Source organism: Rousettus aegyptiacus, unplaced genomic scaffold, assembly GCF_014176215.1.
Source record: "Rousettus aegyptiacus isolate mRouAeg1 unplaced genomic scaffold, mRouAeg1.p scaffold_m13_p_2, whole genome shotgun sequence".
Classification (NCBI taxonomy): Eukaryota; Metazoa; Chordata; class Mammalia; order Chiroptera; family Pteropodidae; genus Rousettus; species Rousettus aegyptiacus.
The window spans coordinates 87,932,514-87,941,340 of record NW_023416295.1 but is presented as its reverse complement, the minus strand read 5'-3'; the positions used below and the strand labels follow the sequence as shown (position 1 = coordinate 87,941,340).

The 8,827-nt window shown below is 30.7% G+C and overlaps 1 pseudogene; it reads right to left on the bottom strand.

Moving 5' to 3' along the window:
• Positions 1-4,749: 4,749 nt before the first annotated feature.
• Positions 4,750-5,312, bottom strand: LOC107504270 (annotated as a pseudogene).
• Positions 5,313-8,827: the final 3,515 nt, after the last annotated feature.

The following is an 8,827-nucleotide window of genomic DNA, read 5'->3' as shown; positions in this document are numbered from 1 at the left end:
GACCTATTGGTATGTGTGTTACCCAAACTCTAATCGCCACAATGGTTAACAGGAGCACAAAGGTTGCCTGCAAGGTTTGGTTATTTATGGACTCATTTACAGGAAGAGCTTTATATTTCTACACCTTTAGTTCCCTAGTTCTTTCTACCTCTCTCAACAATTTCTAGTTTCCTTAGCCTCTGCAAATTACAAGCTCTGTTTTCTCGACTTAGCGATATTTTCAAGCATGATTTGAATTCCTCCTGACTTTTGCTGTAGTATGAAAATTATCTCCAGCCAGAAAACCTCTAGGCTATAGTTTGGTTCATTCAGTTTCTTTCCCTTTCTTTGTGAATTACAACTCTATGTTGCCTGTGGAATAATGTCTGAAAATAGTTACTTCCTATATTTTCTAGTTCTTATAGCACAAGAGTAATTTTAGAACATCTTATTTCTTCATGGTTAAAGAGCAGAAATCCTCCCAAGTGTTTTCCTTTCATTTTTAATCATGACTATATATTCTGTTTAGTATACTTTAAAATATTTTACTTTTATTTCTGTGTTTAGAGTTGTGAAGGATTATGTGATGCCCACTTTCCTATCTTTTTAAAAATTCCAAGACTGCTTACTTAAATTTTCTTCTTTGAAATATCTTAAAATACTTACTTGGGCCACACAATTAGAACTTACATGATTTAATGAAATAAGATTTTCCTAGCTATAAACTTTAAGTAATATAAACTCAAACCATATTAAAGAAAAAAAATATTGTGTATGTAAGTATTTGAATTTTTAATTTTAAATACTGCTGGGTCCAGGGACCTTAAAATAAATATTTTTCCGTATATCTTTCTGTGTATGTCTCTCTCTCCCCCTCCCACTTTAATATTATGTCTTGACTCTGCTTCCTTACTTCCCTCTGTATTGACCTCATTTTCTCCTCTTACAATTATGCTTTCAATGTATAATCAATCGCAGCCATCATGGATAGGGGTTTTTCACTCTCCAAAGAGCAGTTCCAAGAAAGTCATTTCATTGAATTTTTTTTTATTTCCTGTAGTCATTCCAGGATATTCTGTATATTAAAAGGAATATGTATTAAAATTAACCTGGCCTGAGTTATATGACCACCATAAATAGTAGATTTGAAGGTAGTTATACAAAGGAACAAATCCTGGTCACACAAGAACAAATAATTCTGTGCTACTTTGTATTTATGTCACTTGTTTTAGTAATATTCGATTTTTGAAATAGAGCATATACTCTTTGAAGTCTCAATAACTCTCAAAGCGGAAAATAATCTCAAAAAGTCCTAAAATAAAAAAATATGAATATTCTAGTCATAGCTTTGTTTCCAGCTTTATCTTTTATTATTTTCTCAAGATACACAGCTGTTAAAATCAAATTGTTCTATCCACTGTCCACTGAAACATACCTGTTCTTTTCTATGCCCCATTTTGCTAATCACTCTTCCCACCTGGAATGCTTCTAGATTACACATTTTCTGCCAATGAAAAAAATCCTGCACATTTTCCAAAGCTCAATATATAAAGTCTTACTTAATCATCCAGACTTAAAATCATCTCTGTTTGTCTTTCCTCTTAAATTTTTAGTGCGTTCAAGCCATTCATTCGGCATCTGGTAATGTTAGTTATCCTTTTCTTGTGTCTATATAGCTTATCTTACCTACTGGATAAATTTATTTAAGGCAGGTATTTTGCTTTATACCTGGACTGTGAGTAGTTTGTATAAGAGCCCATAGTTTGGTGTCAGATAACTCTGGGTTTGAATTCAAGAACAGCTCCTCATTCTGAGTAAGATATTTCTTGGTTATGTTACTTAATCTCTAAGAATCTATGCTTGTCAAATGGGGATGATGGTATTTGTCTTTATTATGTGAAACATCTTAGGTCATTTTACAGGGGCATTTTAATATAATAAAACCTTTTTAAATCTCCTTTAGCAACTATCGGTAGGCCATCCAGAGTAGAATAAATACTTGCTAAATGATTAAGTAGTACAGATTAAGTAAGAGTCATACTTTATAAATTTGACTTTAACATTAATTTAATTTAATACTACTAGATGGAAAGTGAAAATACAGAGAAAAAGCAGATTATACTCTGTTTGACTTTGCCTAATTGACAGAAAATTGGAGTTAAGGATTTTTTTCAGGACTATGGTGATGATGTTACTTTATTTTTTCTTTATTTCAAAGAATTTCTGGCTATATGGTTTTATAATATTTATTAATAGATAGTTGTTAGACATATTAACAAAATCACCTTCTAAACAGAGTAATAGTAGGATCTTATTTTTGGTCAAATATAATAACTTTACTCGAAACATGGTACTGACATTACCATGGCAAGAAGGAATCATGTTAATAACAGCCACTATTTATTAAGGTACTTTATGTATATAAATAATCTCAATAACACAGTAAGGAGTTTAGTAATCCCATTATTCAGGTGATGAAGTTAATACTCAGAATATAGGTAATTCAAATAGGAAAACTATGGGATTAAAATCCAAACATTCTGATTTTGTTACATTATTCATACCAATATCATGTTACCTGTTGACTAGCCTCAAGAAAATAGCTTGTCCAAAAACGCTATGAATTCTACTATGAAACAACTTTGACAGACTACCTGTAAAATAGCCTCACATTTTTTAATAGAGAACTTTTTATGCCAAAAGAGTATCCTTATATTGTTCATCCTTAAGCTCTAATGTCTTTTTTTTTATTCATTTGAAATCCCTATCTTAATTTGCAACATAAAATTCTTTTCTCAATGATTTCAGTGCTGTCACAAAAGGAAGGTTGCAAGTTGAGGAGTGAATGAAGCAGCAAAATAAAATAAACTCTCAGGAAAAGATCTTTTTTTTCTTTTTTTGTAGTAATTTATCATGCAATGTATAACCAATCAGGAGGAAGGCAAAGTACACAATCTAGCCCTGTGCTACAACCCTTAGAAAATATTATCTCATATAGATTAATTGTATGTGATGTCAATTATTTTTGTAAATACCACTTACGCTATCATTAAAGCATCTCTCACTAAAATTTCTCTTGTTTGGAAATCAAATGATGGGCAAGTTTGAGTCTGAGTGCTGAAACAAACAGTGAAGAAAAACTATATTATATATTTTATTTGTATGTGCTGAATTTTTGATGAACCCTGATAATTTAACTTATTCTTTATACTTCCAACATTATACAATAAGTATTCATTTACCTGCATTTTGTTATCCACAAATTCACAAACTTTTAATATAGAAATATTGTTTTATGTAAAAAGAAACTTCGATTTCAAATATTGGCTTATGCTAATCATGCACTGTGTTTGTGGGAATTAATTATATGCATTTAAGTTTTTATCTGTTCTTATTAAATATATATTATTGCAATGTTCCAAAACATTATTCATTCAAGATTATTTTGTTATGCAATGTTCTAAGTAGTGACAGATGCCTTATTACATATCTATAACTAACATAAATGAAATATTAAATTAATAAACTATTTATGGCTCCAGTCTTGTAAAAAGCTAGAACCAAGTTGCTTTAATTGTTTTAATTTATTCCAGATTACTATTTTTCTTGTAGTCAACGTGTATGAAAAGAGATCTCTCTAATTGAATTTCTGACATATTTCTATCACAATCATAATTTTCTAAAATGAATACATATTTATATAATGGAATTTTATTACTGAATTTTTGCTCATCAAAATGCTATTTTAAAAAAAAACAAATAAACATAAAGCAAAAGAAAAAGAAAAAGATTGGATTTTGGATTTCTAATGCACCCAAGCAAATAGAAATTTAGACCAGTTAATTGAAAGAAGTCAAATCAGCTAATTCCTAATATATTGACTGTTTGATACATTGGTTGATTGTGTGTGTTTAAATAGAAAACCTGAATAATCATCAACTGGTACACATATGAGACTCAGGAGGAAGTTGGGGAAAAATGAAAAAGATAGCCTGCTGGAGTCCTTTAAACTTATTTCTCCCAGCCCCGCCTGACATTTTATAAATACAAAGTATAAAGGCGATTCTTCTGAAAGAGAGAGAAGAGAAACAGAACCTTTATTGTGTAAAGGAAGGGGTTTTGACTCATCTGCTTCTTTGAAATTTTGGGGTAATTCTACCAGTGGTATAAATTCCACATCTCAGTAGGGTGGAATTTTATTTCTTAATCACATAATAATTCATCTCATATATATTCCTGGCCTTGTAGCATTTTGGGAACCCATTTTTCTTCCATTTAGTGGCAAATATTCCTTATGGTCTTACAGTCTTAGTCTTCTGCTTTATGTGTGGTTTTGGAAAGAGTAAATAGAGAAGTTACACCCACTTCTTTTCACCTGACCCCATAAGTGACATACATCATTTTCCCCACACATGATTAGTTAGAATTCAATCATCTGTCCATATTGGCTAAAAAAGCTGGAAAATATAGTCTGGCTTTATTATCAAACAAACAATAAGTTGGACAAAAATATAGCCATTCTCTATCAAAAGTATTAATTGTATTTTCGTTCTAAGAAATATTTGTAAAAGAAAAAAAAACAAGAAAAAATAAAAAGGAAAGAAAGAAAAATGAAAAAAAATTCTGAGACTACCCAGAAGAAAAAAAATTAGTTGAAAATAGAAAAAAAATGTGGAATAGTCATAATATATTCCCACTTTTCTTCTCCTTTCTTTCTTTTTTTTTTCATTGTCAAATGATCTTTAGTTGAAATGTTTTTCTTTGTAGTTTTTAACCAGCTAGACATTCCAAATCACCACTGTTGATGTCATCTATGATGTCATTAGAATGGCAGCCATCAACAGTGTGGCCCACAGACTAGGCAGTCCCCAAGATCTTTTCAATGGTTCCAGAGAGTTCTGCAACTAAAGATCAGTGCCACATCTGTTGGGCAATGTTGACAATGTTATCGAAAGTGATATTTTCACTGTGCTTAATGTTTCTTTGCTTCCTTCTGTCCTTTGGAGGTTCTTTGAGGGCTTGGATGATAAGAGCGGAGGCAGAGGCAGTGTCAATCTGGGCCTATGTGTTCTAAATGATCAGTTTCACTGTAATCCTCAGACCATTCCAATCTCTGTTTGCTTTGATGATGTCATCACAAACCTTTTTTGGAAACAAACCCAGGGGCCAATCTTGGTGGCCAAGACAGACATGGCACCTACATCCCCACTCTTGCACCTCAGGTATGTGACTTTGAACTCATTGGAGTCAAACTTCTGCCTCATGGTGGAAGTGGCTAGTGTTGGATGAACTGGAATTTAAGACTACTGTGGAAAGTTGTACCTTGGCTTCCTCCGAGCCAAAGGGTGAAAGAACCACATTTCATTTTTCCATTCTTCTCTATATTTTTTCTTTTTCTCATTCTTTTCAACATTTGTCTCATCTCTGCGATATTCTCACTTAATTTCTCATTTATTTTTTGTCCTCACATCTTATTTTTTTTTGTTTTTCCTATTTTTTACTACTTTATCTCCATTATACTCTCCCATCACTTATCCTTCACAAAAAATGGATCTTGCACATAACCTTAGGGGTCTTCTGAAAAACCAAAGTGAACAAAGCACATCTGTTGTCTATTTCAGCTCACAACTCTTACAGCTAAAATTCCAGGTGAGGGAGAAGAACAAATTGCTCTTTAGGACAGCCCTACAAAAGTACCCAGTGAGCATTGACAGCCTCTCAGGGCATCACAGCCTCTGACTAAAACACAAATTCTAATATAAACTTAGAAGCATTTTGTCCACCTTTCCTTTCAATAAGACAATTTTACTTCATCTATAATATAAATCACAAGTATCTATCAACTGAGAAATGGATGCTGAAATGGATACTAGACCAAAATTCTACATAAAAAGATCGAAAACATCATTAGTATGAGTATAATGTAGTACATTAGCATCCCTATCCAGAGTAACTCATTTGTCGATGAAACAGTAGAGATTTGCTCAAAGTGAAAGAAAAACACCTTTTTTTCTTTGCCATATGAAATGTACTACATGAAAATACAATTAATGAAAAAGAATTACTTTTTATTTTTTTCTTATTCAAATCAAATAATTCATTCGTAGCTGTACTTCCTTTATATTCTGTCATTTTATAGTCAACTTAAATCTGAGAACTTAAATAAATTTTGGCTAGCATGCTCAGAATGTGATGTGTGTGTGTGTGTGTGTGTGTGTGTGTGTGTGTGTTTGTGTTCTTGATAGCTGTAATTCTTTATAGAATTTATTCACTTGATTTCTAATATACAAACAGTGAAAAATGGTAAGTAAAATTTAGTTTGAGATTATACTTGATAAATTCTAAGAATCTCTACTGAACTCAACTGTTTAGATAATCAGAGATAATCCAGAATCTTCATTTTATTTTCTAGATAATAAAATTGAGACACAGAAAAGTTACCTGCCTAAAGCGTGTATTATGTGGCAAAACTGTATATAATTAAGTACTTATCTCACTTATGTATTCTAGACTTTTGCTCATTGTATCAGAGGTAAATGTACACTCCATGATAATCTTTGTTTGCTGTCTCTGCCTGGTTGGTACCAAAATTCTTTTACAATTATACATAGCCTTTTTCCCCCTCTCAAATAGATATTTTTAAGAAGATCTTTAAAAAAGTATAGTGTAAAGATCTTTTTTCATTTAACCAAAATACACAAATTTGTAAAGCAAAATATACATTTATAAAGGTTATATAAAATTAATTTAATTACTTCATTCTAATATGTTTCAGATTGCTTTCCAGTTTTATTGACAAACTTTTTTTCTGCTTAATTTCAAACAAATTTATTTGTTTCTGAGTATAAAATAAAAAGAGACTCACTATAGAAAGTTAAAAAAAATACAGAAAGAAGAAACCAGGTACTCACATCTCACCCTCCAATAGGTTACATATTTTATATGAGGTCTTATTTCTATTAGTACATAATTTCTATAGCTTGAAATTAAAAAATATATAAATATATTTTTATATATTTATATAAAATATGATTAGACCTCGCAGAATAAAACACACCTTTACTTGAATTGGAACCTAAGATTATATGAGTATAAATTTATGATGGCGTCTAAAATATTGAAACAAGAGCTGTGTTTCCATCACTGTAAATCTATTGAATAAAAATAACAGCTGTAATACCTTTTTATTTTAATAAGAACTACACCTGCTGGTTGTTAATATATCAGTTATTAGTTATTAATATATTAAATGCTGCATCATTTATTTTAAGTACTTAACTTAATGTATTACTGCAACATCCTTTCACTCAGTATTTAAGAATCTAGAATAAGTATTTTATTAAAAGAAGTAGACTAAGCATTTTTGTACTATACTAAAATTATTTTTTGTGTGTAAACTTGTTTTTCAGTGCACTTTCTAGGTCTTCTATATCCTTTGTTTATATATTTTGGTAGCACATTACTATTGTAAAGTATATACACGCACACACGTACATATATATGTATACATATATACATATATATGTGTTACTTTCATTAAAATTGAAACTACATATATATATATATATATATATATATATATATATATATCTCCACATATATATGTTTTTAAGCTTCAGTGAAAATATGGGTATTGGAAGCTACCTACAACATCATTTTTCTGATGGCACTCTAAATTATTCTTAAATCATCTCTTTTAAGAAATTTCCTCTGGAGAAAGTGTTAGCGTCTCAGTGTAGTTAGTAGGCCCTTCCATATCCCCACCTTACAATTTCATGAATATAGATATATAGGTATACTGATATTGTTAAAGAACAAACTTTAACTAAGTAAGTGTAAAGATATAATTTACTTCATTAAATGATTCATGAATTGGGCAGCATCCCATCGAGCAATTAGTAGAACACTTTACAGGGCTGTACAAATATAAAGCTTTTATAGGAAGAAGGCTGTGGCAGGGAAATTTTTAGCTAATTAAAACAAAAAAAAATTTAGATTAGGACACCTTTTTCTGAGTGGAAGGAAAGACAAGGGTTCTATCATGCAGACTGCCTCCTTTCCTTTGGTAGGTGGTGAGGGCCCATGTGACAGATTATCTTACTGGTGCTTGAGCAGAAAATTTCAGACTTGTCAATTAAGGCTACATTTTTGGGAGAGGTTGAAACTGTAATTAGATCAGGTATTAAATCTAAGTTTGTCATTTTGGGCTTTTAGCATGAGTAGCACCATTTGGGGTTTTGGATTGTCTCTTTAACAATATATAGATATAATTTTTAAAGATATTTTATATAAAAAACAGAAGTCACCAAATTCTAATCAACCAAATTTACCATGATAATTTTTAATATTCACTGCATCTGTTTCTTTTGAGAGCAAAAACAGTTTGCTTTATGTGAGAACAGATGTATGTGTGATTATTTGCACAGAAATACCCAAACATTGGAGTAAAGCAGCAATTTACAATTGCTGCCTGAAACTTCTTTTAAGTACACAATTAGTGAGCAATGAAGAACTCATTACCTCTTATATCTTTACAGTCAAGAAAACAAACAATTAAAATCGGTGATGTGAAGATGTGTGCAGATAAACTTATATACACATAAACACACATCATTTTGAATTTATTGAATTTATTGAAACTAAAATGGATCTGGTATCTTATTAGAGACTCTACTGTATTTTACACAAAAATTGTTTTTTACTTGGTCTTTCCTAATTTTTGGTATTTGTTTTAATTATTTATTTTTGATAAAAGAAGAGAGGAAAAACAACAATAAAAGAAACAGATCATTAGGAGAATACATCCTTATTTGTGATCTGGTAAACCTTGGTCCCATTAATCTCTATA